This window comes from Canis lupus, chromosome 4 (assembly GCF_011100685.1).
Source record: "Canis lupus familiaris isolate Mischka breed German Shepherd chromosome 4, alternate assembly UU_Cfam_GSD_1.0, whole genome shotgun sequence".
Taxonomy (NCBI): Eukaryota; Metazoa; Chordata; class Mammalia; order Carnivora; family Canidae; genus Canis; species Canis lupus.
In genome coordinates this window covers 70,363,043-70,390,897 of record NC_049225.1, presented here as the reverse complement: position 1 = coordinate 70,390,897, position 27,855 = coordinate 70,363,043, and the positions used below count along the sequence as shown (strand labels likewise).

Genomic DNA, 27,855 nt, shown 5'->3' with positions numbered 1-27,855 from the left:
ATGTCATGCTCTTCTGCCCACACTTCCCTTCCCAATCCTTATTTGCCTGACAAACGTCTCATTCATTTTCTTAATCTCTTGCAGATATCATCTTGATACGGCACCTAAACCCAGGATCAATCACCTTGCTCCCTGTGCAAGGTGTGTGTACACCTTTACTTCTATAACATGTACCTTTTTTTTTCTGTCTGAGATAATGAGGATAAGACTTCCATTAGGTACCTATTGATACAAATGGGGGATTTTGCTTTGAGAAATAGTTGATTATAGTGGATAGAGCCAAAGGCCTTGGAGCGAACTACCTGAGTTAAAATCCCAATTCTACCTCTTATTACCTGTGAAACCTTGGAAAGTTCTCTTCCCTGGGCTCATTTCTCTCATCTGTAAAGTGAAGGTAGTTATATTCACACTCCATAGGATCACAGTAAAGATTTAGATAATCTGTGTCAAGTGACTGTTACAGGTACGTTCTCAATACATAGTATATTATTTTGTCTATTGGCTTAAGGAAAAAGTATGTTCATCTTCAGGGATTGGCCAAAGTTATACCCAGAGCATAATCAGGCCATTGTCAGGACATTGCTTGGCATCAGTGTTATTTTTCACGCTTGTGTACACATTAGCTGTCCACAAAGGAAGAACACCATCTTTGCCTATCACCCAAGAAGATATCTTTGTCTCCCAGATTCCTCCGAAGGCTTCAATCAAGTTGTCAGTGTATGATACTACTGATTTGGGGACATAGACAGTCGCAACGTCAGCCTTTTCCCAAATTCCATACCATATTTTGTTGGCTGAGCCTTAAAATTTTTACCTTAAAAATGGTTTTTCTTACCTTTTAAACTCCTTCTGACGCTGTTTGAAGTATCTTCTTTGGAAAGAGTGAGTGAAACACAGTTCTGGCAGGTGCCAGCACCTCCTATGATCCAGACCTTAGATAGAGCCACCAATCCATCCTCTGCGTCCCAAGAAAAAGTACAACAATGGACAACCACAGTGGGAGTTCTGGAAGCGGCAATTCCTAGCCCTGCCGGACAAAAATGCTCATTTAAACCAGTCATATTACTGTGGCTTCCTAATGATTATTGTTACAAGTGAATGTGATCCCATGTTCTGAGTAAGTCCAGGACGCAGACCCTTAGAGAGGTCGATAAGCCAACCTTTGTACCGGTGAAGGCTGGTTAATCAGATGGACACCAGGAGGGGATCATTCCTGCCTATAGGTCAGTGTGTATCTCATAAATTGCTTCTTTTACAAAATCAAATGTTATTTATTTGGTTAGCTAACCCAAAGCATTCTTTCATTGACCTGAGTCATTATATCTTTTTCTCCAAAATGAAAGATGCCTTTAAGTTCTCTTCAGTGTTAGATTAAGGCAATTTTTTAAACTAATCTAAAAGAATCCCCCTTGGATTCATTCTTCTACCTTCCTTAAAGGGCAGTATTAAAGATGAACCAACATCATGCTGAACTGAGCAAGGTACTAGATTATACTTTAATGAAGAAAATGTGAACTTTGACCTTTAACCTTGAATAGTGATCACACAAAGCAGTTTCATCTTATTTATTAACATCTACAATAGAGTTTTAGGCATTTACTTTTAGAGAAAATAACCCTCTCATTTCAGTAGAACAAGATGGACAGCCAAGGTCAATGAAGCATCACAAGTAAGTTTTCCAGCCTGTCCTGGAGGCGGAATTGGGGGTGACTTTTTTTTTTTATATGGCATCTAACAAATAGCATCTGAGTGGAATTTTTAATCAGAACTCCAGACGATAACTCTTGGCAGAAGAACTCTGGGGTTTTTTTTTTTAGCACATTTCCCCCCCTTGACATCTGTTCTTTTCACTTTCTGAAATAAATATTTTGCTTTGCTAATGCTGTGAGGTGTAGGGCTGGGAAGTTACTCAATTTTCCCCTCACTCATTGAAATAATTTCTTAAGGTTTAAGTGAGCTTTTTTGCCCACCTCTTTCAAATGAGGTAGCTCCTTCCCAAATTCGAAAAGCAATCAAAATTCAGATAGGAAAGTCTCAGAGTCACTTGATGGAATCCTCCCTTGCTTTTCTCAGGCAGAAGAAATATATCACGTTCCCCATCTAGTGGTAGGATTTGGAATCGTCCACAAAGGTGGTCTAACATAAATTCTGGGAGAAGTTTTTTACCTATTTACTGGCACTTCAAATTCAAACTGATCACCATGATAAATAGAGTGAAGATAAGAAAGAATGAAAAGATAAAGTTTCTATTCTCAAAGAACTTACAATGAATGAGAAGGAAGGAAAACTACTTAACAGTCATAGCAAAAGTCCAATATAGTAGAACTCCTTTCTCAGCAGGGGGTACATGCGAGACCCTCAGTGGATGCCTGAAGCTGCAAGTAGTACCAAACCCTATACGTGCTATGTTTTTCTTTTTCTTTTCTATAGGTACACATCCATGATAAAATTTAATGTTTAAATTAGGCAAAGTAAAAGATTAACTTAATAACTAATAATAATATAGAACAATTGCAACAAAATACTGTAATAAAAGTTCTGTGAATGTTGTCTCTCTCACACATCTTATCGTCCTGTACTCATCCTTCCTGTGAAGATGTGAATGATTAAATGCCTACGTGATAAGGTGCAGTGAGGGGAATGACGTAGGTATCCTGACACAGTTAGGCTACTAATTACTTTTTGACAATACGTCAGAAGGAGAATCATGTTTCCAGACCACAGTAGACTGCAAGTAACTGAAATGGGAAAGTGAAACTCTGGATAAGAGGGGATGGGCTTCTATAAACAGTTTTCCAAGGATTCTGAGAACATGTAGGCTCAGTACAGATGCCTGACCTTCCTCTCCTCTCAACGTCTTCACTGGACCCTTGAGTTGGTTTGTATAAGTCTGGGGCCCAGGGAGGAAGGGAAATGTTAGCCAACAGTAGAGTCAGGAAGGGGAGGGTACTGCTACCTCTGCTTCAAATTTTTGGCATTCTCTTTCCTCCTCTTCCTGGGCCAGCTGCTGGCAGGATATGTGCATCTGCAGTAGCCTGCTGTACTCCTCCTGGGCAAAACCTCAGCATCTTGCAAAGTTCTCCTGTTCACTGTTGAACTCTTTAAGACCTTCATTTATAGGATCTTAAGGCATAGCATATGCTTCCTGTTGTTTTCCTTTTCTTTGCAACCTTTCTTAACCTTGAACTCTTCTTGTACACATAACCTCATTTAACAAGGTGTTCCTTTGCTTTCTGTTCAGTTCTCAGTTCCCAGTCCTTCTCAGCCAACTTCTTTTCTTCTCTACCCCTACCATCTAGTCCATTTTTTTTTCCTCCTGGGTTTCCTCTTTTTTATGTTGTTGTGCTACTATTCATGAGATAGTTTGTTTTCTTCTCAAATCTTCTCTTTGTGCTTTTTCTTCTTCTTCTTCTTCTTCTTCTTCTTCTTCTTCTTCTTCTTCTTCTTCTTCTTTTTTTACATCCTCTTCCTGTAAGCCTTGAAGGGTTCTTTGCATGAACTTCATGTTCAAGTCCTGCTCTGTTTTGTATTCCTGCTGAATATGTTTTACCTTCTCTTGGAGGGCTTTTTGCAAAAGTGTCCTAATTTCCTTCTTCATCTACTGGTTCTTTAGTTTATTCTGTTTATTCTCAAGGTTGACCTTGTATTTTCATTTGCCACAAGGTACACTTCCTCTTCCCTCAGCTACTGCACTGCCTGCCTTTGTACCTTGATGTTGGTGACCTGGGTTTCCAGTCTCTGGGGTGTGTTCTCCTCCAGCAATTTCTATATTCTTGGTTCTTGAGCATCTCACTTCTCCTTGGCCCATGGGTCTGCCTCCCAGAGTTCTCCACAATCTCTATCTCTTCAGCTCCTCACTAAACTTGGTCTGTGCCTTCTGCTCCTCACCTCTTGTGAGGGACACAGAGTGCTCACGTTGAAGCTCCTCCCCTGTGCTTCCTCAATTTATTTCCAGCTTTTCAGCCACAAAATTCTATCTCTATTTTTCTTTCGAGTTCTCCTTCAGTAATCTGGTTTCCCTCTCATTCTGTTTTTTTTTTCTTTTTCCTCTTCAATTGTTTCTTCTTTTGACTGCATTTTAGTAAAATATTCATTTTCTTCTGATTCTAAGTGACATAGCTTATTTCATCTTTCATCAGTGTTGATGGAATACTGGACTTTTAATAAGTGTTGATAAATGGACAGAGAGGCATCTTTCTAAAAAATTAAGATAGGTGAGCTTCATCAAGCTGGATTCTGGACTCAATGGTATAAATGGGGACAACTTAAAAATAAAATAAATAAAATAAATTTGAAGTATAAAAGTGTTTATAATTTTTTAAAAAGATTGTGAAAACTGGCATAAACACTATTGGTTATTGAGTTGGCAATGACCCAAAATGCTAGCTTTTTTTAAAAAAGATTTTATTTATTTATTCATAGACACACACACACACACACACACACACATAGAGGCAGAGACACAGGTAGAGGAAGAAGCAGGCTCCATGCAGCAAACCTGACATGGGACTCGATTCCAGGTCTCCAGGATCACACCCCAGGCTGCAGGCGGCGCTAAACTGCTGCACCACAGGGGCTGCCCCCAAAATGCTAGCTTAAAGAAGTATCTCAGAATATAGAAAAAGAAAAGAAATGGAAATCAGGAACAAAAAGAGACATGCAGGATAAACCAATGAAATAAATTATTCCCAATGATAAGACTTTCAGGAAGAGGGAATAACAGAAACTAAAGGGTTAATGGAAGAACTCCCCATGAGTTGGATGAAGACTTAAGTTCTTGGATGACAAAGACCATCTGAGTGCTAGAAGATTTTATTGGGAAATAAAATGCTTGGCCATGTCCTGGGGCAATTAATAAACCTGTGGGATTAGGAGCACTCCTTATGAAGCTTTCAGTCAGAGAAACAGGGTTACAAAGGGATTGATAACACTATTGGTCTTCTCATTTGCAACACAGTAAGAAGACAGTGAAACAACATTATGGACTTTGGAGTGAAAAGTGCTGTAATCATAGAATCTTGTTTTCAAGATAGTGTTTATGAATTGAGGTGGGGCTGAGGTATGCAGTATTTTTAGAAACACAAGACCTTACCAAGTAAATTGTCCCTGTATTCTCTTTGGAAGATATACTTCCAATACTATAGAAATTTCAACAAAAATTGGATCAGGGTATTGATTTTAAGTTGAGGAAGGATAAAATATACCAGAGAGATAAGTAATGAGTCATGTGTAGTTAATTAATATGTAAAATTACCAGAAATCTATAGGGTGCATAGGTAAACATCCCTAGCTCTATATAAAATCTAAGATAAATTTCATATTAGTCATTCTCACATAACATTCTCCAGTCACTTTTTTTTTTACCAGAATAGTTTCAGTCATTAAAATATTAGCCCCATGGAAGAATCAAACTTCTGAATTCCATTCTGAGTTAAAGCTTCTTTGCTTCCCCTGCTTGGAATTATCTGACAAAGACTTTAAAGTATCTATTATAGAAATGCTTAATTGAGCAATCGTGAACATTCTTACAATGAATGTTATTTTTTTTTAAGATTTTATTTATTTATTCATGAGAGATACACAGAAAGAGAAACAGACACAGGCAGAGGGAGAAGTAGGTTCCATGCAGGGAGCCGAATGTGGGACTCGATCCCGGGACTCTAGGATCAGGCCCTGGGCTGAAGGCAGGCGCTAAACCGCTGAGCCACCCAGGGATCGCCACAATGAATGTTAAAACTGAAAATGTCAAGAAAGAAATAGAAAACATAAAGAAGAACCAAATGGAAATTTTAGATGTAAGATACAGTATCCAAAATTAAACGGACAGCTGAGTAGACTCAACAGTAGGATAGAGATGTCAGAAGAGCCATAACTTGAATGTAGAAAAATAGAAATTATCCAACCTCAACAACAGAGAGAAAAAAGTTTAAAAAAAGAGAAAAAAAGAGCCTCAGGGAACAACTTCACTACCTGATGGACTCATGGTCATGTAATTGGAGGTACAGAAGGGAAGGAAAAGAATATCATTCTGGAAAAACTTGAAAAATAATGACAACTTCCCCAATAGAATATAAACCTACAGATTTAAGAAGCTGAGTGAACCCCAAACAGTTGTCAAAACTCATCAGATTATCCTGTCAGAATTGATGAATTTTACTGTGTGTAAATTGTAGTTCAAGAAATCTAAATCACTTTTAAGTAGCTAATAAAAATCTGTCGTTAGATAATGTTCATTGTAAACCTGCTGTAGTCAGACTCACTGCTACCTGTTGGGGTTATTGTGTGACAATAATTCATATCTCTAACAATCTGCTTGACACTAGCTAAAAATCATCATATACTTATTACATGGTAGTAAGTGATTTTTGAAGTGATTTTTTGAGTGATTTTAAAGTTTTTGCTAATTTAATCTTCCTAACAACCATGTGAAGGAAATATTGTCATCTCTACTTGACAGAGAAAGAAGCTGATTACAAAACTATTAATTGGTTACTAGTAAGTGTCAGATTCACGTTTTAAAGCATGCCTTTTGACTTTAGAGACTAGATTCTTAACAACTACTGAGTATGGAGAGACAAACTCAGGCAATGTTTCATGCCAATACAATGAAATATGTTTTAGTCTCCCAAATAAAAGCTATTTGCCAATAATAAGATATAAAAAATCAGAGAGGATATGAGTAATTACCTTTCGAAAAGGTAATTCTTATTCTGAGTCTCAAAGATAAGGACAAATGTGAATTCTTGAGTAGCATTAGAAAATATGATTTTCTGGAAGTCACCTGATTTTAGACAAGATACCTCATTTCTCCATCAAGATGATCATTTCATTCTTGGGCTCACTAGGATACTCTCAGTAATAAAAGGTAAATGCTCATAGCCTGATAGAAGCAAAGTCATGTTAATTTGTTAATTATAATTTTGTGTGCTTTAAGTCAAGGCTAATTCTTGGGGTGCCTGGGTGGCTTAGTTGATTTAGTGCCCAACTCTTGATTTTGGCTCAGGTCATGATCTAAGGGTTGTGAGATCGAGGCCTACATCTGGCTCCGTGCTGGGCATGGAACTGGCTTATCATTCTCTCCCTCTTCCCTTCCTAGTCCCACACTCTAAAAACAAAAACAAAAACAAAACTAATTTTTTATATGAAGCTCAAACATCTGCTGTTAAATTAGACATTAAAAAACTATAGAGATAATGTTTGAAAACTGAAGACAAGGCTTTCACATTCGAAAAAAAAAAAATTGCTTCAAGTGTGCTCTGATAATTCCAGCAGATGGCAATACAATCATTGTTAAAAAATTGTTTCACTATCCAGCTGAAAAAAAAAAAAAAAGACCGATAAAAACAATATCTTTTCTATTTCTGTTTTACTTTATTTTTGCCTTTTTTTCCCTTATCTGCATTGAGTCCCTTTAAGTTTCTAAAACAACACATTCTACACAAGAATTTGTAAGGTTATAAAGCCTGCTAACAGCAGGACTGCAGATACCAAACTAGACATTGACTCTATTGTGTTGAAAACAGAGTAAGCGTAGACAGCTTTTGAGTCAGGAGTGACATGGTCAGAATTGTGCATTGAGGAAATAACTGACAGGGAAAGGATGAGCAGAAGGATGTGGAAAGGTAGGGTGAATGTCTGTTTCAGTAGTCTAGAAAAGAGGTAATGGGAACTTGGCCTTGAGCATGGTAGTGAAAACCATGGTAGTGAAAACCTTAGATGAGGGATCACGGCAGACATAGAGGTGAGAGAACTGAGTGAATGATTGATTGGATGTTAGAAATTCAAAAGAAGAGGCAAAGATAACTCTTGTGTTTTAATCCTGGTTGAGGGGGAAGCTAACTAGAAGGAGAAGAAACAAATTTGGATTAAAAAGGAGTTTGTTGAAGTTCCATGACGCTGATTCAACTTAGCAGGTGATAAGTGGGTTTGCTGCTTAGATGAGAGGTAAAATTTAAGAGATAGACACAGAAATGGTGGGTATTTGCAGCCACAGGAGTGGATGAGACAGTCTGACAGAGAAAAAGGCTGAGGTCAAAGGAACCTTCTGGAGAATGCTTGTATTTAGAAGGAACTGATGACACGAAGTTTAGTGGGATTTCCAGGTGAATGTGATGTCTTCGGATCAACAAAGATAAATGGAACAAGAGTAACATATTTCAAAAAGTTTGAGGAGATTGTTTAAAAAAAGGCCAATGGACTTTGAGACACAGTTAAAACAGACTGATATGGGGTAGAAAGATTATTTTGAGAGAGGAGTGGACATAGTATGAAAAAGTATACAATCTCTTTTGAGAAGTTTGACCACAAATGGAAGGAAAGAAATGGTTGCATAGGTTGACAGGACAGTGGGAACAAGTGGAAATTTTTATACGAGATATACTTCAGCATGGCTGTGTCTGACATGAAGGAGACATTTGGAATTATACTAAGGTTGCTTTTTTTTTTTTTTTCTTAAATGACATCTAGATAATTTAATGAAACAGCATAACTTCATTTTACTAGAAATTTGTGGATGTAAGAAAAAATTGAAAATATAATTTGAAAGTGAACGTTGCAACATGTTTCTCATTATTTATTATTTATCCAGTGTCTGCTTGGCTCCTCTCTGTTGCTGATGTCTGAAGCTTTGAGACTCTGAAAGTTAGTTAGTCATGCTAATCAAGTCTGTTCCCAGCACCCAAGATCTTCTGACATTGTGGCAAGTGATAGCTTTGCAGAGTCTGCTGTAGCATTAACCAAGCATTTAGAATCACAGAAATCTCTGAAGCCCATCGCTCTGTTACAATATGTTAGCATGTTTCCTTGTCCACATTTTTTTATTCTATCCTTTCTGTTCTTTTTTTTTCTTTCTGTTTTTTTTTCCTTAAGGAAAAGAAAGATCAGTTGGCAATGCTTGATCTTGATGACAGAATTGCAGAGCTTGCTTCTTGCTACTAGAACTTTGGTGTCACTTTTTGTGCAAAGGAATCTACAGAAGCTGCCAGGTAGTTTGTGTTGAATTTGAGGAAAAAAATAATATAACCTTGAGTTGCAAATGACCGAGTCTGCCATTGAATATGATAAACATACTGGTTTCATTAAAAACTCATAGCAAGGGCAGCCGGGGTGGCTCAGCAGTTTTGCGCCACCTTCAGCCCAGGGCATGATCCTGGAGACCTGGGATCGAATCCCATGTCGGGCTCCCTGCATGGAGCCTGCTTCTCCCTCTGCCTGTGTCTCTGCCTCTCTCTCTCTGTCTCTCATGAGTAAATAAATAAAATCTTAAAAAAACAAACTCATAGCAAGACAGAATTTTCAAACACAGAGGCAATGGAAAGTGGAATAAAGACAAGAAGAAATAGGGGGATATTGTCCAGGACTCTTCTCTGTATTTTTCAGCACAGTTAAATGGTTTGCTTATCAATTCCTAAACACATCCCTTTGAAACCTTGTACCGTTTCTGTCAACAGTCCCATCAGATAAAAAATGAAATTATTCCCTAGGTTAGGTATCCCATCCCCCAAGCAGACATGTTTGGAGGACTGGCAGGCGATGGCAGATGATGGGGCCCCCATTGGAGCTGTACAACACAAACTTTCATGCACAGCAGAACCCAGTTACAGAGAAAACGAAGACATGGACTCATTTTTTTTTAAATCTGTAACAATCAGGGTGCTATTTTAACTCTTAGTTTTACAAATCAGAATTTATTTTTAATAGGGAAGCCTCCTATTTTGCACTTTTACTCCTGTTTATATTTTTGCAGAAGTGACTGATTAGGTGGTAAACACTTGATACATCTGTTATCCTGATAATTTTTCTGAAAATAGTGGGAATCCAAACTCACAGGAAAAACAGATTTTCAGAATAAATCCTCCTTCTTTCAATAAAGGTTTTCTTTAGGTTCGATTTTAGCATCCTAAGGATCGGAACTTGTTCTTTTTTCTTCAGTTTATTTACTTACTTATTTATTCATTCATTTATTCATTTAAATTCCAGTGTAGTTACCATACAGTGTTATATTAGTTTCAGATATACAGTATAATGATTCAAAAATTCCATCTATTACTCAGTGCTCATCAAAATAGATGTACTCTTTGCCATAAGATGTATTTTTAAAATGCTATCTGTTTAACACTTTAAAATTGTGGCAGTCACTTTTGCTTTCCTAGCTAACAACCATTTCCCACTTTTGTGCCAACAAAAACCTAATTCTGCTCACCTACCTGTAGCAAGAACTCTAGGAAGGGTGGGGAGATCTTATCCCAGCTCAAGGAATGAGTAGTGATTGGTTTAAACCAATTTGGGTACTTCTACCTCCTAACGATTGGCTTGGAGTGGGGCATGAGCCAGTTCTGACAATGAGATACTGTCTTTTGGACTTTTAGGGAGAGTTTTCTTCTTAGTGTAAAGAAGGAAACACAGGAGAAGAGGCCCTTCCCCTCTCCTACTTTTCTTTTTTTTTTTTTTTTATTGGTGTTCAATTTACTAACATACAGAATAATACCCAGTGCCCGTCACCCATTCACTCCCACCCTCTCCTACTTTTCAATACAATTGTGTGAGGACATGATGCTTGTAGCTGTCCCAAACTCATGGAAAATCTAATGGAGCTGGAAAAAGCGGAAGCAGAACAATAATATTGTTTAGCTCAGAGTTCACTAATGCTGGCAATTACTTCTGAGCCTCTGGTCATGAAAGATAAATACCCTCATAATAGCCACATTTAGTTAGATATTTTGTACCTTGAAGTAAAAAGCAGTTTAAGGCAGCAATTTAAAAAGATCTCTCACATTGTCTCATTGATTCTGCTAAAGATCTTGTGAGGCAGGTGTTATCTGGAGTCCCAGAAGATACTGGAGATGCAAAATGCTGAAATGAAGTGATGAACTTCACAGAACTATTAGGAAGCTGACCTAACTTTGAAATCATAACTTTGGAAGACCACTCACGTGCGCTTTGTAATGCACTTTATTGTTGAATTTGTGCTGAATAAAGTCTGGTAAAGTAATGCTATAGTGAGTGAGGCTGAGCTCTCGGGGACATTTCCTTATTTTCGGGTAGATTCTCCTAAACTTTCAGGTCTGCTGAAGGCCAGACTCTTCCTGAAACATTGGGGTGGACTCACTGTCAGAAATTATTTTTCACATTTGTTCTATCAGCCTCTTGCCTTCTACTGATTTATACTGAAAATCTAGTCTGTTCTTATTTATAATGAAATGCCCCTGTTCAGGGAACCTCAGAGTGATTTGAGAAGTTCAGAGGAGTACAACCCCACAGAACCTTGTCTTTTCTCTCTCTGACTCCCATATTATTTGGGCATGAAAACATGATTCCTATTTCCACTTATATTTCCATAGGAGGGACTGGTTTCTCTATTTCATACTGGCTGTGACTTAGACCTGTGGCCATCTCTAGATCCTACCAAGTCCATTTCTACACAGTTCAAACTATAAATGCCTAGCACTAAAACCCTGTTACCTCTGCCTAATAAAGTACTTCTGAGAGCAGATATGACTATTCTCACTCTGTCTTAATATGGACTCCTCAGAAAATGACACCGAAGGCAAAAACTTACAAACTAATGCTTTATTGGGGGTTCAGTCCCAGGAAAACTAGAGTGAGGGACAATGGGTACATTATTGAGCTGGCCATAGCTTTGTAAAAACAGAACAAAACAAAACAAAATAAAGCAGAACATCTATAGAAAGATTGTATAGACCTGCTCTGTATCAGAAGTGCCCATAGAGGAAGAGGGGTGAGTAATGTATCTGCTGGCTTTTCCTCATCACCTGTTTTATGTTAGTCTGAGTTCACCCCTCATGGGAATAACTCCCTTGCACTTCCAGGTTGCATTACCTGGCCTAGCCACGCAACCTTAGGGGACCAGAGCCTCAACAAGTCCAATAAGGCTGGCTTACATTAATGTCATTCATGAGGTCTACAGTGGTGATTCTGTGGGCATTTGGCAGTTTCCAAGGCTACTCTTACTAGCCAGGAATCAATGCAAGTGGTCATGTGTGGGCATAGGAGTCTAGTGAGTAAGGCTCACTTGGGTGATAGAGAAACAAAATTGGTCCAAACCCAATCTGTATTCCCAATAAAATGAAAAGAGATCACTCTCTTTCTTTTTTCTTCAGATCTCCTCACTTTGAAGGGGTTGGATCTCTGCCAGGGGTTGGTATCCCCACTCCTGTCTCATCATGCTTACCTGTTCCTTGAGAGCCATAGGTAGAAGGACCAGTACTTATTTTCATGGATGAATCAAGTCAGTAATGCTGATCCACCCCAAAAATATGCAAATTATGAAATCCTATCTTGTGTCTTCACTGTTTTGAATATTCTTTAACTGTAAGGGAATTAATTCATATTTATAATCTGAGATCCTCTTGATTTCAGGTAATTTGTGTTACTACAATCATTAACACTTTATCAGAACAAAATAAATTTAAACGTGTTTTGGCTTATACAGTATTTTGTTGAGGGGGGCTGAAATTTTTCTTTATTGCTTTCATAAAACATAAACTGATGAGTTTGAATTATACACTTCCAACAGGGACAGAAAGCACTAGATTAGTTCAAGGGGAAGGAGATGAAGTAGAAGGAGATTCATTTCAGATCATTAAAAATGGTTGTTCTAGTTCTGGGACAGATTTTTGAATTATATTTTTTCTTCTTGACCAAATTTTCCTATGTTTGTAGAGAATTCTAACAAAATATTTGTCTTCTTTCGAGAATAAGCCAATTCCTCCACCAATGGAATTTCTTCTGTGTAATAATCTCTCAGGAATATATTTGGAAACTCGTGTCTGTAAGGGCAGATTTGAAGACACAAGGCTGACCTCACTCCAAATGTCAGCCACAATACTTGAGCTGCATTCCTATTAGTTCCTGTCACCAACAAATGCCATTTAACCAATTATTCTTGGCGAAAAGTATCACATATGCCACAGGAAGCGTGGGAAGCCCACTCTCTGTGGTGAGGACAAGGTCTCAGGCTCATTGGGCCACATTTGCATTTCAACTGCATACTGCAATGTGTTGGCCAGGCCCTGCTTCTCATGGCATGTTTGTGATGGAATTGGAGCTGCCCCCATAACCACAGCCCTAGAGTGATTTATGATTCTGGTGAAGCACTCTGAATTTTGGTCCACACTGTTAAGATAAAATAGTATCTGAAGAAGAGTGGCTGCTCGGGAAAAAGTCAGCTACAGATGATCTAACGGGTCTGATAATTCATTAAAAAATACTAGAAAGAGCACAGTGTCTGGACTTAGACAGAGTTAAATTTCATTCCAGTCCTCCCCATTTATTAACTCTGTATTAGATAACACTAGAGTGTGTTTTTAAATTTTTCTGAGCCTCAGTCTCCTCTGCAAAATGGGAATACTAGGACTTGCTCCAAAGAACTATTGCGAAGATGAAATGAAAAAGTGTGAGGAACTCTCAGGCTCACTGCCTACTTGTGGCAGGCACTCAGTGATAGTCCCACCACTCCACTTCTTTTTCCTCTTCTGCCCAGCACACCCAATACACCATTTCTATAGACTGGGTATCTTATAATCCCTATTGGCTGGCTCATAGAAATCATCCCTGATCTCCTATCTGGATACCTTCTTCTACTACCCACTCTAGAAAAGCTATATTTTTCTATTCCCAGCCTCCCCTGTATCTTGTGATGGAGGATACACTTCTAGCCAATAGAACATAAAGGAAATTCTCCTGACAGTTTTCAGGGCAAGTTTTGGTTTATTGATAGACAGAAGCTGCTGTAAACATTCTCTCTTCCTCTTATCTCAAATGCCTTGGTCTGGGTCAGTGCTTTTGTGTCTGTGAGGAATAATCATGCTAAAAAAAAATCAAAAGAATCACAGGACTTCTTAAAGATGCAGATCCTGTCTTGGGTGAGCCCCCCAGTAAGCTGGAGCTGCCTACACCAGTCTTCCAAGTAGGTAAGAAAAAAAAGGAACTCTATTTGATCAAGCTACTTGACTTATATATAGTTAAGTAAATGGGACAAGGTTTGGAGGAAGGGGAGAAAGGAAGAGAGGGAGGGGGACGGTGAGGGAGGATAGGAGGGAGAGGAGAGAGATAGATAGATAGATAGATAGAGAGAGAGAGAGAGAATTACTCCCATAGTATGTAGCTGGAGAAGCAAATCCTTTAATTTTTGGAGCATTAAATGTTAATTTGGTAGGCTATGTAATAGTTCCCCAAAAGATACCCAAGTCTTAATCTCTAGAACCTGTAAAGGTTTCATTGCAAGCCAAAAAAAAAAAAAAAAAGGATTGCAGATATGATTATGGTTATGAATCTTGAAAACAAAGAGATTATCAGAGAGGGCCCTCAACCCGATTATGTGTATCCTTACAAGAGGGAGGCAGGGAGAGATTTCCAGAAACACACAGAAGAACAGGAGACAAGGAGATGACAGAGGCAAGACGTGGGACACATGCACCAGAGCCAAGGAACACCTGCAGCCTCCAGAAGCGGAAAAGGCAAGAAACAGATGGGACTCTCTACCAGGGCCTCTGAGGGACTATGGGCCAGCCAGTAGTGATTTTTTTAAATAATTTTTTTAATTTTTATTTATTTATGATAGTCAGAGAGAGAGAGAGAGAGAGGCAGAGGGAGAAGCAGGCTCCATGCACCGGGAGCCCGATGTGGGACTTGATCCCGGGTCTCCAGGATCGCGCCCTGGGCCAAAGGCAGGCGCCAAACCGCTGCGCCACCCAGGGATCGCGCCAATAGTGATTTTGATGTTGGCCCAATGATAACTGATTTTGGACTTCTGGCCTCCAGAACTCTGAGAGAATGAATTTCTGTTGTTTTAAGCCACTAAATTTGTTGTACTTTGTTATAGCAGCCACAGGACATTAATATACTTAGTTATCAAGACTTTCTGATTTCATTTTAGGGTATGAATAATAGTGATAACTGGTATATATTGAATGCCCTCTGTGGACCAGGCAACCAGACTCATCACTGTGCATGGATCACCTCATTAGTCCTCACCCCAACAATCTCCTGAGGCAGCTGTTCCTCTTCTTTCTGTCTCCTAGCAAGGAGAACTACCTCAAGGAAGGTACAGAACCAGCGAGAAGTCATACAGTGAGGGAGCATTGAAGATGGAATTTGAGCTCAGAACACCTGAATCTGTAACCATTCTAGCTCTGCTGCTGAAGAAATGATGGTAGACCTGCGTGTATGTTCCCAGTCACATTCCTAAGATAAGTTACTACGTAAAACAATTGTGTAGAATTGACATCCATAATTGGACATACTCAGGTCCTTTAACTCAGGTCCTCAAGAACACTCCTTCATAGATTAAAAAATGAGTACCTACTAAGTGTCAGATACTGAGTGGAGCATGAAGACTAAGACTCACAGTCTTGCTTCCAGAGGCTTCCATGCTCCCTAGTCTCCCATCTTTCATTATTGCTTTACAACTATGCAGCAATAGTAGCCATTACACCAAAAATTACATATTGAAATATAACTTTTAAAGGCTTTCATTAAACCAAATGTAAATTAATATAAATTAACCATAACTTTGAATGATCTACATTGCTATTCTTCCTCATATGTCTAAACAATGAAAAATAAATAGCAACATTGAAATCACTACTTCTAGTAACCTCCACAGCATGATTATGAATTACTTCATACCTCTGAGAAAATATCATTGGCTATTCTTTTATTTTTTCTTTCTTTTTGGGGGGGGGAGGGCTATTCTTTCTAATTAGCGTATCAATATATTTCATTTGATATTTTCATAGCCTGATGATAAAGCAAGTGTTTTTGCTGGCACAAAACTTTATCTTAAGGCTAAAATTTCCTTGCATGTATTAAGCTTTTTATTTTTAATCGGCCTTTGTGTTTCCTCTGCTGTCTAAAAAGTGAATAGCTGAAGAGAAGTTCTCTGTTACCTTCCAGTGTTCCACAAGGTGGCTCTAAGACAGACTAAGTCATTGAGACCTTATTTGTGCATATTATTTTTCTTTAATTTCTTTGTCCCACTTCCCATCATGTCTAATGAGGTAGGTTTTGTAATGTTGTATCTTAGGGATTTTGCCAAGGAAGAGCAGAGATGTCTTCATGTCAGTAGTCTTCTTGCCTTTAGTAAAGGGTTAAATATTATGTGTCCATGAACTCAACTTAGATCCCTTGCATTAACACTTTTTACTAAGAGTGGAAAAGGGGCCAATATGGAAAGGTGTTTAATCACCTAATAAGTCAGTATATCATCAGTTCACATAGATGATATGTATAGTGTTCATAGATATTAATGCATTCGCAGTGGAAGGGTATTTATACCATGTAACCAAACAGACAATTATTAATGCCACTGTTACATATTACAGCTAGCTCAAAGATTTCTTCTTAAATAATACAGTTGACAATACTTCATGAAAATGGAGATCATTGAAATTGAGGTTTTTAACAAATGTTTATTTAGAACCCCAGAGCTTAATTCTCTTAAGCTTTTTTACTTTCATGAATTTAAGTCAATTGTTTTTCCTTTTTTTAAGGTTTGTAATTGATTTTTAAAATAACAAGATAAAAGGAATTACCTTCTTTAAACTACTTATTTGTTTAAGTGGGCAAATAATTAGCCATTGGTCTATTTAAAAAATATTTTCCAAATGTTGCTCTAGGAAACAAAATCTGGATTTAATTTGTGAGAAGTGCACACACAAATAAAAAAATAACAATGAAATTCTGTCTTCTGCACTCTTTTTGCACTTTAAAAAACTGCTGACACATTGAAACTCACTACTAAAAAGTGGTTTTGATCTACACTCACAATCTATGAGACTATGTTAAATAATTTTGATATTATCTCCATGAAATTTTCAGAATTGTTGGTTGTGATGGACCACCTTACCCTGTTCCCTGAAGTCTTGAATAACAAAGATGCTTGTAAAATGGATTAAACTAAAAACAGCTTTTCTTGATGATTAGACTTGGAAGATTTCAGATCTTTGTACTATATTGACATTCTTTTGTTGAATTCTCTAAAATATTACAAAACAATCATTTAATAAAGCAAAACCAAATAGATTAGAAGTCACTGCAGTGAGTTAGAACACCGCTTTGACAGAGCTCAACAATATGTCACAAGAAGGAAGTCTGAATGGATGGTTATAGGGTGTTGGGGTCTGGGCAAATGTTTCAAGGTGGAGAGATGCTGGAATTGGGCAAAATTTGTAACAGGATAAAATGTATTTAGGTTTGGTGGGCAGAGTTAGATGAGTGTCTTAAGGGAAGCTTTGATGGATAAACTATTATTTGATAAGACATTCTATGCCTAAGTAATTAAACTATTGTCTCAGATAATAATGCATTAATATCTTGAAGAAAATAATATTTAATGGTTTTGTGGTCTTCACTTTCCTGGGCAAAGATTTATTGAACAACTAACAACCTTGCTACAGGTATTCTCACTTCTCACTTTTCATTTTGATATATATATTTCTAGTTTATTCTTTTCACAAAGACTCAGAGTTGTAGGCCCCAGGGATGCCTTTTAGAGGTAAGCCCATGAGCTTTGGAGAAATTAACATATTGTTATTTTTACAATACCACTAAAAAGGGTTGTGCAAGGTTTGTCGTTGATGGAAAATAAGAATGAGGGGAAAAATAAGCATACTGCCTGTATTTGAGGAGGACTGATTTTTACTGCTGAGAATCATCTTCAGGGTATGACACACCAGAGCCATTGACTTTGGCTCCACTTTTTACAAGATTCTATGCTGAAGTGGGGCCAGGGAACTTATTTAGAAAAGGAGACAACATTTTCCAGCAAGACTTTTAATGCTCTTAGACGAGGTGTTGATCACAAAGTCTTTACATAGGGCAGGGACAAGGTAGTTGTTGATAATATATCTGCTTGACAAAGATGATGTTCACGTTCATTTGCTCTCAGTTAATAAATCCATTTGGCTGTTCAACAATAATGCATATTAGTTTTTATTTTTTTAATAGCTGGACACGTTGCTTCATCTTTTGTGTGATTCTAATAGCAGACGTGGTATATTTTGGATAGTAAAATCAATTCTGTTTGGATTATAAAAGGTAAGTCCTTGTCAAAATTCATAATTTTATTTTTAATAACCTTAGCACAATTCTATTTGTGATTGGTCTGTGATTCCAGTGGCTTGACTTCTAATGCTCATCATTTGGTTTTTCTTCCAGGGAACAGGTGGCTGCAATTTTAGCCATTCTTCAATATCCAGTAATAAGGCTGAAAGGAAGTCATCTCTATTTTTCCTGCTAAGGTGAGAGATGTGTCTGCTCAGGGGTATTGAGTCAGAAGTGATAGCATGAATTACACAAGAAAACCAACAGATGCTTATTAATAGTATGACCTTAGACAAGTTACAAAAACTCACTTAACCTTAAATTCTTCACTTATCAATGGAGATAAACACAATGCTTATTTCTTAAGGTCGTTAAGAAGATTAAATGGGAAAATATATGCATAAAGCATTGAGCTGAGTACATGGCATAGTCAACAATGAATGATTGTTGTTATTGTATTTATTAATGATGTATTAAAATATGCCATATATTTATGATATATAATAATATATAAGATGGAACAAAATAATAGAAATTTATCTCTGATTAGATGGATTGGTAATCTCTTCATTAGAGAATCATGAGGAAAAAGTGCCAATACATAGAAATAAATGGTTGGGGCGTGATGTTTGTTTATAGTTACTAGTTATACCTACAACATATGCATTAATATTTTTATCTTATATCTTTATTATTGTACTGAATACAACATACTTCTAAGTATGTTGGCAAATATATTTTCCTTAATGAAGTGTTAGTTTTCTACCAGAGTCTGAATAAAACCTTAAGTATTCAATAAATACATCAGGGCTTCTTTGAAAAACATTTGGTCGTAGTAATAATGCTTGAGTACTATTTGATCAAATCTCCCCTAACAAATATATTCCAATATCCCCCAGATTTAAATAATAGGATGCGAAATTGAGAATAGACCTCGACAGCTTCAGCATTAGAAGTAGTCAAATGGGAATCCCATGAATCTATGTCTTCCTTTATTAAGATTTACCCCATAGAAAATAGTTTTCTTCTCATGAAACATGGTGTTCTTTTATCTGTGGGACAGAGGCCTATTTGTTGACCCTGGTATGCAGCAGCTTCCTGCCACAACATCATTGACAACTGGCAATGGTAGCTCTGGAAATTGATGAAGACGAGGTTTTTTGTTTTTTGTTTTTTTTTAGACAAGGTCTTTTATTAAGTGACAAATAAACCTTAGGTAAAATGACAATCCCTGTGCCACAGGCTGCCTATGTTCTCTGGGAGAAATATATAAATACATAAAACTATTGCATGTAGGAGTTAGTTTAATACTTTGTACCTGGAGTTAAACTTTGCAATCAACTCTTCTCATGCCTTTGTTAAACCTTCTTTAAATAGAATTGAAAACTAGACTGAAATTGGAGTCCTTTATAATGAAAACACTACAAAAGTCAAAGTCAAAAATATCTTTATAGTAATCAAACTGTAAAGATAGAAAAAAATGCTATTTTTAGATACCACAACTCAGAGTTTGTTTCAATCATAATAGATTTCTTTTAAAAACATGCAAAATTAATTTATTGTCAAGATTTTTAGTGCCACTCCATTTTCATTGTCTTACTTACCACCAGATTCGATGAATTGATCTACTTGAGTGTTTTAGGTCAGGTTTTATTATTTGGTGGAAGACTATCAAAGTAAGGAGAAAGTTGTTTTTCCTTCCTTGTTAAGTATACAGCCAGAAAGAACAACAATATTTTCAAGTTAAAAAGTCATTGCAACCTAATTGAAAACTTCAGGCCAAATGCTGGGAACGCTGTGGTTTTACCATTCTAAAACAAAAATTGAAAACAGATTCTAGTTGGCTTAAAAAAATATTCTGGCTAATAATCAAGATAGATAATGAGCAAACACATAAAGTACAGTTAAAGAAGAAAATATTCTGAAATGAACAGGAAGAAGAAACAGGTTAAATAAATAAGGTCTAAAAAAAAAAAAAAATAAATAAATAAATAAGGTCTAACAAATCCATTCACTTGGCTAAAGCGTTAAGATTTTCATTTGCGTGGTTAATATAGAGCAACTTGATTTTCCAAAGATAACATCGAAGGAATGTCTGGAGAGGACTCAGATGTGTCTGGATTTTGCCCAGTTCTAAACAGGGATTAACACCAACCATACATATATCTGCTATGAACCCAGACTGTCTCTTAAAGCTATTGCATCATTCATCCTATTCTTTGAGGACCAAAAAACAAATAAAACATTTGTGCTTTACAACCAAGAGATTGTGTACAACTCATGAGTTGGCACCTTCTGTAAAATTTAAGCTATTGATCACCATTAGTAGAATACCTGTTTTGAATTATTTTCCTAGTTTGCAAATGAATTTAGGTCATACCTTTTTTATTCACATTATGTGTGATATATATGTATAAGCATATATGTTTTATATATATGAGCATATATAGAACACGTATATATGATTTATAGTAGACCACATATGTGTATATATAACACATACAACACACATACATATATATATTTTTTGAATATTGAGTATATATATTTCAATGAACAAAAAAGAATCCAGTAGAGGTATAACCTAAATTCATTTACAAACTGAGAAAGTAGCTCAAAACATATGTTCTACTGATGGTAATTTACATTTTATATATATATATATGACATATGTACATCTGATATATATATATATCCATTGAAAACTACATATATAAACATAGATATATGTAATATATATAACTTATAAATATATATATATACACACATACATGTTTAGATATATATAGAAATTGTATATAGAAAGAGAAGTTAGAAATCCTGAAATTGAATATTGAATTCTGGCTCTATCTCTTCATAGCTGTATCCTCTTGGGTAAATTACTTAACTTCTCTAATCCTATGATAACATTTGTAAAATGAGGATAATGTTGTGCTAGTTTCTTAAGAAAAAGCCTTATGCCTTGGAAGAGAAATCAATGAAAGAGCTTGACTATGTAATTTCAGATGCACATCTACCTCTGAGTTAACATTGAGTGTACATGGCGTGCAGGAGGAAGATCCAGGATATCATCTATATTACTAATGAGCATCATCTTACAAATAAAGAACAGCTTTCTCATTGCCTTTAATTGAGTTTTTTCTTCCCTACCCTTTGCATATAGCTTTCTCCAAATAATAACAAAAATAATGATATAAGTTGAGAAAGGAAAATAATTTTTTAAAATAAATTTATTTTTTTATTGGTGTTCAATTTGCCAACATACAGAATAACACCCAGTGCTCATCCCGTCAAGTGCCCCCCTCAGTGCCTGTCACCCATTCACCCCCAGCCCCCCCTCCTCCCCTTCCACCTCCCCTAGTTCGTTTCCCAGAGTTAGGAGTCTTTATGTTCTGTCTCCCTGTCTGATATTTCCCACACAAGTTTAACTACAGCTTCAGAATATTAACCTAAATACTAAATAAAATAGTTTTATGTTTGAGCATTATTAGGAGACTATTAAACACCTCTATTGACAATATTCCATTTTCACGTTATGGTTCCATACCTTGTAACACACAGGTTGCAAATATCTCCCAGCTCATTATTTTTCTTTTTAACTTAGTTCATTTTAAAAACTTTCTGCCTCAAAGCTTTTCATTTTGATTCATGAAAATCCAACAATTTTTTCATGTCTAGCTTTTCCCCTTAGTGTCATAGTTAATTCCCAGATCATGATAACCTATATTTTCATCTGATTCTCCTCCAATATTTTATTATGAAATATCTCAAACTTAGAAAACCTTAAAGGAATTTTACAGTAAAAACGTATATTCTTACCATCTAGGTTCTACCATTAACATTGCACCTTACTTACTTTTTAAATATATCTCTCCATCTTTCCATAACTTTATCCATCATGTCAATCTATTTTATGCATTTCTTTTTTTTTTTTTTTATTTATTCATGAAAGACTGAGAGACAGAGAGAGAGAGAGAGCGCCAGAGACAAAGGCAGAGGGAGAAGCAGGCTCCATGCACCGGGAGCCCGATGTGGGATTCGATCCCGGGTCTCCAGGATCGCGCCCTGGGCCAAAGGCAGGCGCCAAACCGCTGCGCCACCCAGGGATCCCTATTTTATGCATTTCAAAGTAATCTGCAGACATAAATGACTTGTCCCAAATATTCCAGTATGTCCACCATATGTATTTGATATATATTTTGTCTTTCTACTCTTACATATGGTTTTTGTTTCCTATGGCTGCTGAAACAAATTACCACAAACTGGGTGGTTTACAAGAGCATATTTATTCTCTTCCAGTTCTGGAGGCCAAAAGTGAGAAATCAGTTTCACTGGGCTCAAAGTGGCGGCAAGGCTACTTCCTTCTGGAGGCTCTGGGGAGAATCCACTTCCATAATTTTGTAGCTTCTAGACTGTGTTCTTGGCTTGTGGTCCCTTTCTCATACCACTCCAACTTCTTTCTTCCACTGTTGTTTCTCTTCTGTAGTCAGATTTCTTTGCCTTCGCCTTTCTTAGAAGCACATGAGTGCTTCTCCGACTGGCTTATTCATTTGGGGAATATAAATAATAGTGAAAGGGAATATAAGGGAAGGGGGAAGAAATGTGTGGGAAATATCAGAAAGGGAGACAGAACGTAAAGACTGCTAACTCTGGGAAACGAACTAGGGGTGGTGGAAGGGGAGGAGGGCGGGGGGTGGGAGTGAATGGGTGACGGGCACTGGGGGTTATTCTGTATGTTAGTAAATTGAACACCAATAAAAAATAAATAAAAAAAAAAAGAAGAAGCACATGAGTGATTACACTGAGTGTAGTCCAGATATTCCAGGATAATCTTTCTAACTCAAGATCCTTAACTTAATCACATCTGCAAAATAATATTTTGCAGATAAGGTAACATTTTGTCATATAACATTGATAGGTAACATTCAATAGGTAACATTCACAGGTTCTAAAAGATTAGGACCTGGATATCTTTATGGCTGTTATTCAGCCTACCATACTTGCAAACACTTATTTTATCTTTTTTTTTAACAACATCAAGTAAGAATTTGATTGTGTTTTTTCCAAATAATTACCCGAATTATTGAAAATTTCAATATAAATGATTTTAAAGTTAAGAATTTTCAAATATAATTAAGATGATACCTTTATCATATATATTTCTCATGTTTTCTCTATACACTAAACTCAAGTTACCAATGACAAAATATGATAATGATTTGATTTATTGAATCGAATTATAGGTGCTTTAAAATTTTCTTTACAGTTGGAAAAAAAAGTGAAAAATTGAAGAATATAATTTAATTGCTGCAGGAAAATGGCTACCAAGTTCCGATACACTAATTTATTCTCTGCCAGAATGTTTATATTGTATAATTATCTTATATGAGAGGAGGTTATTTTAATTCATATATGGAATATGAGAAAGAACAAAATAACACCCACTCAGCTCTGTCAGATATTAAATGATGAGAAGGTAAGACAAATGACATAATCAGAAAACAAGCAAAGGGCTAAAATATATTTACATCAAAATTTACATGTTAATTCTAAAATATTTAAAGCATTAACATTTCAGTTATCTTCCTTCCAGTAAAGGCAACACCTGTTCTTAATAAACATATTTTCCCCCAATTGTCTGTTTTCTGAACGAGTTATGGAATTACTAGCATTAAAACATTTTAATTAAAACAAAACCTTTGGCATTGTAATATAGTCTTTAATCTTTGGTAAACATATGACTTTGCAAGGGAACCCATTACTGGATAAATGTTCCATGTTGAATTGATCAGACCCATTTCTAGAATGTGTTGCCAATTAATTGGTTAAAGAAGCATGCTTTTTACAAAACAATGGATGATGCATCTATTCCCATGACCTCACTCTAAGTACATTGCCATTTTAAGGTTTCTTTGTAATTATTATTCTAAACTATGAAATTATTGATTGATGTGCTTGTAAATTGATTATGAATAAATTATGTGTGTATGTCTTTTTCTTTTAATTGGCTTTATTTTTCAAGTTCATAACAAATTTAAGCAGCACATTCAGAGTTCCTATATACTCCTTATCCCCACACAGGTGCAACCTCCATCACTATCACCGTCCCACAGAAGAGTGGTACATTTCTTATAGTCTATGCACCTATATCGTCATATCATTATCATCCACACTCCATAGTTTACATTAGAGCTCACTCTCAGTGTTGCATCCTATGGGTTTTGACGGATGTATGACATCTATTTACCATCATAGTATGATACAGATTAGTTTCACTGCCCTAAAAAAATCCTCTGCTTTGCCAATTCACCCCTCTTTCTTCCACTATTGGTATCATACAAGATGTAGCTTCCTCAGAATGGCTTTTTCCAATTAGTAATATTCATTTAATTTTCTTCTATGTCTTTTCGTAGCCTCATGACTCATTTCTCTTTAGGGCTGAATAACATTCCATTGTCTGGATGCGCCACAGCTTATTTATCCTTTCACCTATTAAAATATATTTTGGTTCCTTCCAACTTTTGGCAATAGTGAATAAAGTTTCCATAAAAATTCATATGTAAGTCTTGTGTGTGGGTATAACTGTTCAACTCATTTGAGTAAATACCAAGGAATGCAATTGCTATAATAGATGTTGGGTGAGACAAAGCTTACTTATTAGCTAGTGACTCAGTTAGGTATACCAGCCTCATAGCAAAATTCCAAAGGTTGCCTCTGCAAAATGACAAAACACATACTGGATGCCAAGAAACTTCTGGGTTGCTTAAACATAGCTGAAATATGGAATGTTAAATACATAAATTGTGAGAGAACACTACATTTCAAATAAAGAAATATACACATACTTAAATCATGTTTGTTAGTGTTTGAGTTTCTTCGCAAAGTTTTATAACCTGGATTTCATGGATCTTAGGAGATATATAGGTGCACTAGTAGTATTTCTCGAACTATTGTGAAGGACTATTTTATTTTCCAAGTTATTTTAATTTGATATATTTGCCTCATATATACCTCTCCTTTATTTACATGGTTGTGTTTGTGTGTGTATGTGTCTGTCTGTGCTTGTGATAGTGATATGGGTCAGTGGAACATTTGCAGCTTTGAAAAGCATTTTATTGGCAATTTTCTGTTGTTAATAAGCTCTGGCAGAGGCAGTGCTACTGAAATCAGTTGAAATCTCATTTCAATAGAAATGAGAGAATCTCAGGTTGGCAGAAATCAATGGCACTTCTAAACTCCCAGAACTTCCAGACAGCACATGGGTTATGCTATCAAAGCAGACAGAGAATGTGTAATAATAATTAGAAGGATATGAACAAAAGACAAAAATATATGTGTCACCCACTAGTATTACATTTCACTTGTATAACTGAAAGGATGTGAGGTCTGGCCATGAGAGGCCTGATTTGAGACATCATGATATAAAATCAACATGTCTCACCTAGAATTCAGATCTAGCATTCCTTGAATCAAAAAAAAAAAAAAAAAAAGTTGGGTAACTTTGAGGCAGGGTAAATCAATCACTTCATAAGCACTTTCTGTAAATTTTCTTCTTACTCTTCTCTAATATACCTATATTCATTTATCAGAGTAAATGTGCACTGGGCAAAAGAAAATAAACAGACCTTTCAGGTTTCTTTGAGCCCAGACTATGAGTCAGAGCTGGTTCCTGAGACCTCAAGCACCCAACCAATCAGGAAGAGTGGAGCCTTGCATAATGAGCTGATGAATGTAGTTTTAATCTGATTGCATCTCACAGGGTGCCCAGTAGTATCATGAGTAGTCCATCTCCTTTTCCAAGTGTGTGCTTGAAATATATATTCTCAGCAACTAGATGTATCTCAGCTCCAGTTTCTGTCACTGTGGAGTGCCATATCAACCAGGACAGGATAACTCCAGAGCCTTGAATATGAGTTGCTATTGCTTAAGTCGTGTTGTTTTAATATTTTTTCTCTTACACTCAAAGCTAATATCAACCAATACACTACTTTATATCCTTTCAATTCTTTTCCTAAGTTAAATTATTTTTTCGTGGTTGTTTATAATCAAGGAACTGAAATAAGATGTATCTACATGACCCCCGTCCTCAAAATCACCAAGAGTTTGGCATTAATGTTTCCATTTTTATGTATTAAGAATTTGGGGCTCAGAAAGGTTAAAGAAAAGTATTATAGGGGAGGAAGTAGTATAACTACCATTGGAAATCAGCTGTTTAATGGTAAAAGCCATTCTTTTGATGTTCAAACAATACCACCTCTTAAGAGTTTAGTACCTTATGGGGCCCATTTTTTTCTGTAAAATAAAGAATGAGATGATTTCTTGAGAGTGATAGGGATGGTGCTAGGTTAGTGGAGAGTGATGACAAATATTTGGAAGGAAGAAGGGAGTAGAGTCTTGTAACTCCAAGTGAGCAACCAATCAGGTGACTTTGGGCATCCTTTAGTAGCTTGATAGAGATACAGGTTTCAAGACACTCTATTGAATCAAATCTGCATTTCTAAATATCCCCAGGTAATTTGTGTGGTCATTAAAGTTTGAGAAGCATTAGGACAAGGAGGCATATTGTCAAGCAATACTGAAGGACCAACTGAAATGGAGACTATGCATTTATAAGCAACGGTATTAATGGCTAGAAATCTCTGATTGTTACCTAAATCCATGATAAAAAAAATAAAGACTCCTACTAAAATTCCAGATCCTCACTTTTCTTTTGCTTTTATGTCAATGGTTTGTTGCCCAAATTTGACAAATGCTCAGGGGAAACACAGGATTTTCAGAGAGGCTTTCATCTTATTCTAACAAATGGATAGTAATAAGCTCTGGTCTTCATGGTCTGAATATTGTTCTATGTGTGATGCATGGAACTGTAGCAGCCATTTTGCATTCTTGGAGGCATGAGCCCAAAGACCAAGTCAGGATAAGAATCTAATGAATCAACATTAGAAGCTCAATTCCTTTGGATTTCTTGCACATGAGACAATAAACACCCTTATTTTTTAAAGGATTTTCATTTAATTTTTCTGTTACTTATACCTACGAGTATCCCGAGTTTAAAAAAAAAAGGAAGGAAAGAAAGAAAGAGAAAGAAAGAAAGAAAGAAAGAAAGAAAGAAAGAAAGAAAGAAAGAAAGAAAGAAAGAAGAAAGAAAGAAAGAAAGAAAGTTTGTGTTTTTTCTGTCAAAATCCTCAGAACATTAGATCAATATAAAATGAGGCAAATTACAGAATTACTAGTTGAAGTTTTATAGGATAAATGTGTCTGAGTAAAAGCTGTTGAAGGTTTAAGCATGTGTTTCCCTGATGAGCTGTACCTTAAGGTTGAAGCTGGGTAGGGGCATGATACCAACCAGGACAGTGCTGATGGAATGAAAACAGGTCGATACTGGATAAGACCAAAAACCTGTCACACTGGGTAAGAGTTAGAGTTGTAATCAGCAAAAGGATATCAGAACATAAGATTTCAGAGGTGAAACCATTTCTGTTGATGCCTTTGATGTGGTTAGGTGAAGTGAAATAGATGTGAAGACCATTGACATTCGGCAAGTCAAAGAAGTATAAAACTAGGCTGTCGGATGAGTGTTTGCCCCACTAGAAACTTGAACAAACACACGGCCATTGGAGACACTTGAAATGATACTAGATCTTGAGCTTGAGGTAAAATCTGATGATTATGGGGGACTGACTGGGACACTGTGGAATGACTACATTGAGAAAAGTTTCATAAAGGAGGATACATTTGACCTGGAACTCAGAGAAATGGGGATTCTCTACAAGAGGAGTGTAATGGCAGGTG

General features: G+C 36.5%; 1 long non-coding RNA gene across 1 annotated transcript; it reads left to right on the top strand.

Moving 5' to 3' along the window:
• Positions 1-89: 89 nt before the first annotated feature.
• Positions 90-24,085, top strand: LOC119871557. The gene is made up of 5 exons (XR_005357650.1): positions 90-141; positions 15,042-15,184; positions 17,968-18,057; positions 18,178-18,260; positions 23,330-24,085. It is a non-coding gene; the product is annotated as an uncharacterized LOC119871557 (long non-coding RNA).
• Positions 24,086-27,855: the final 3,770 nt, after the last annotated feature.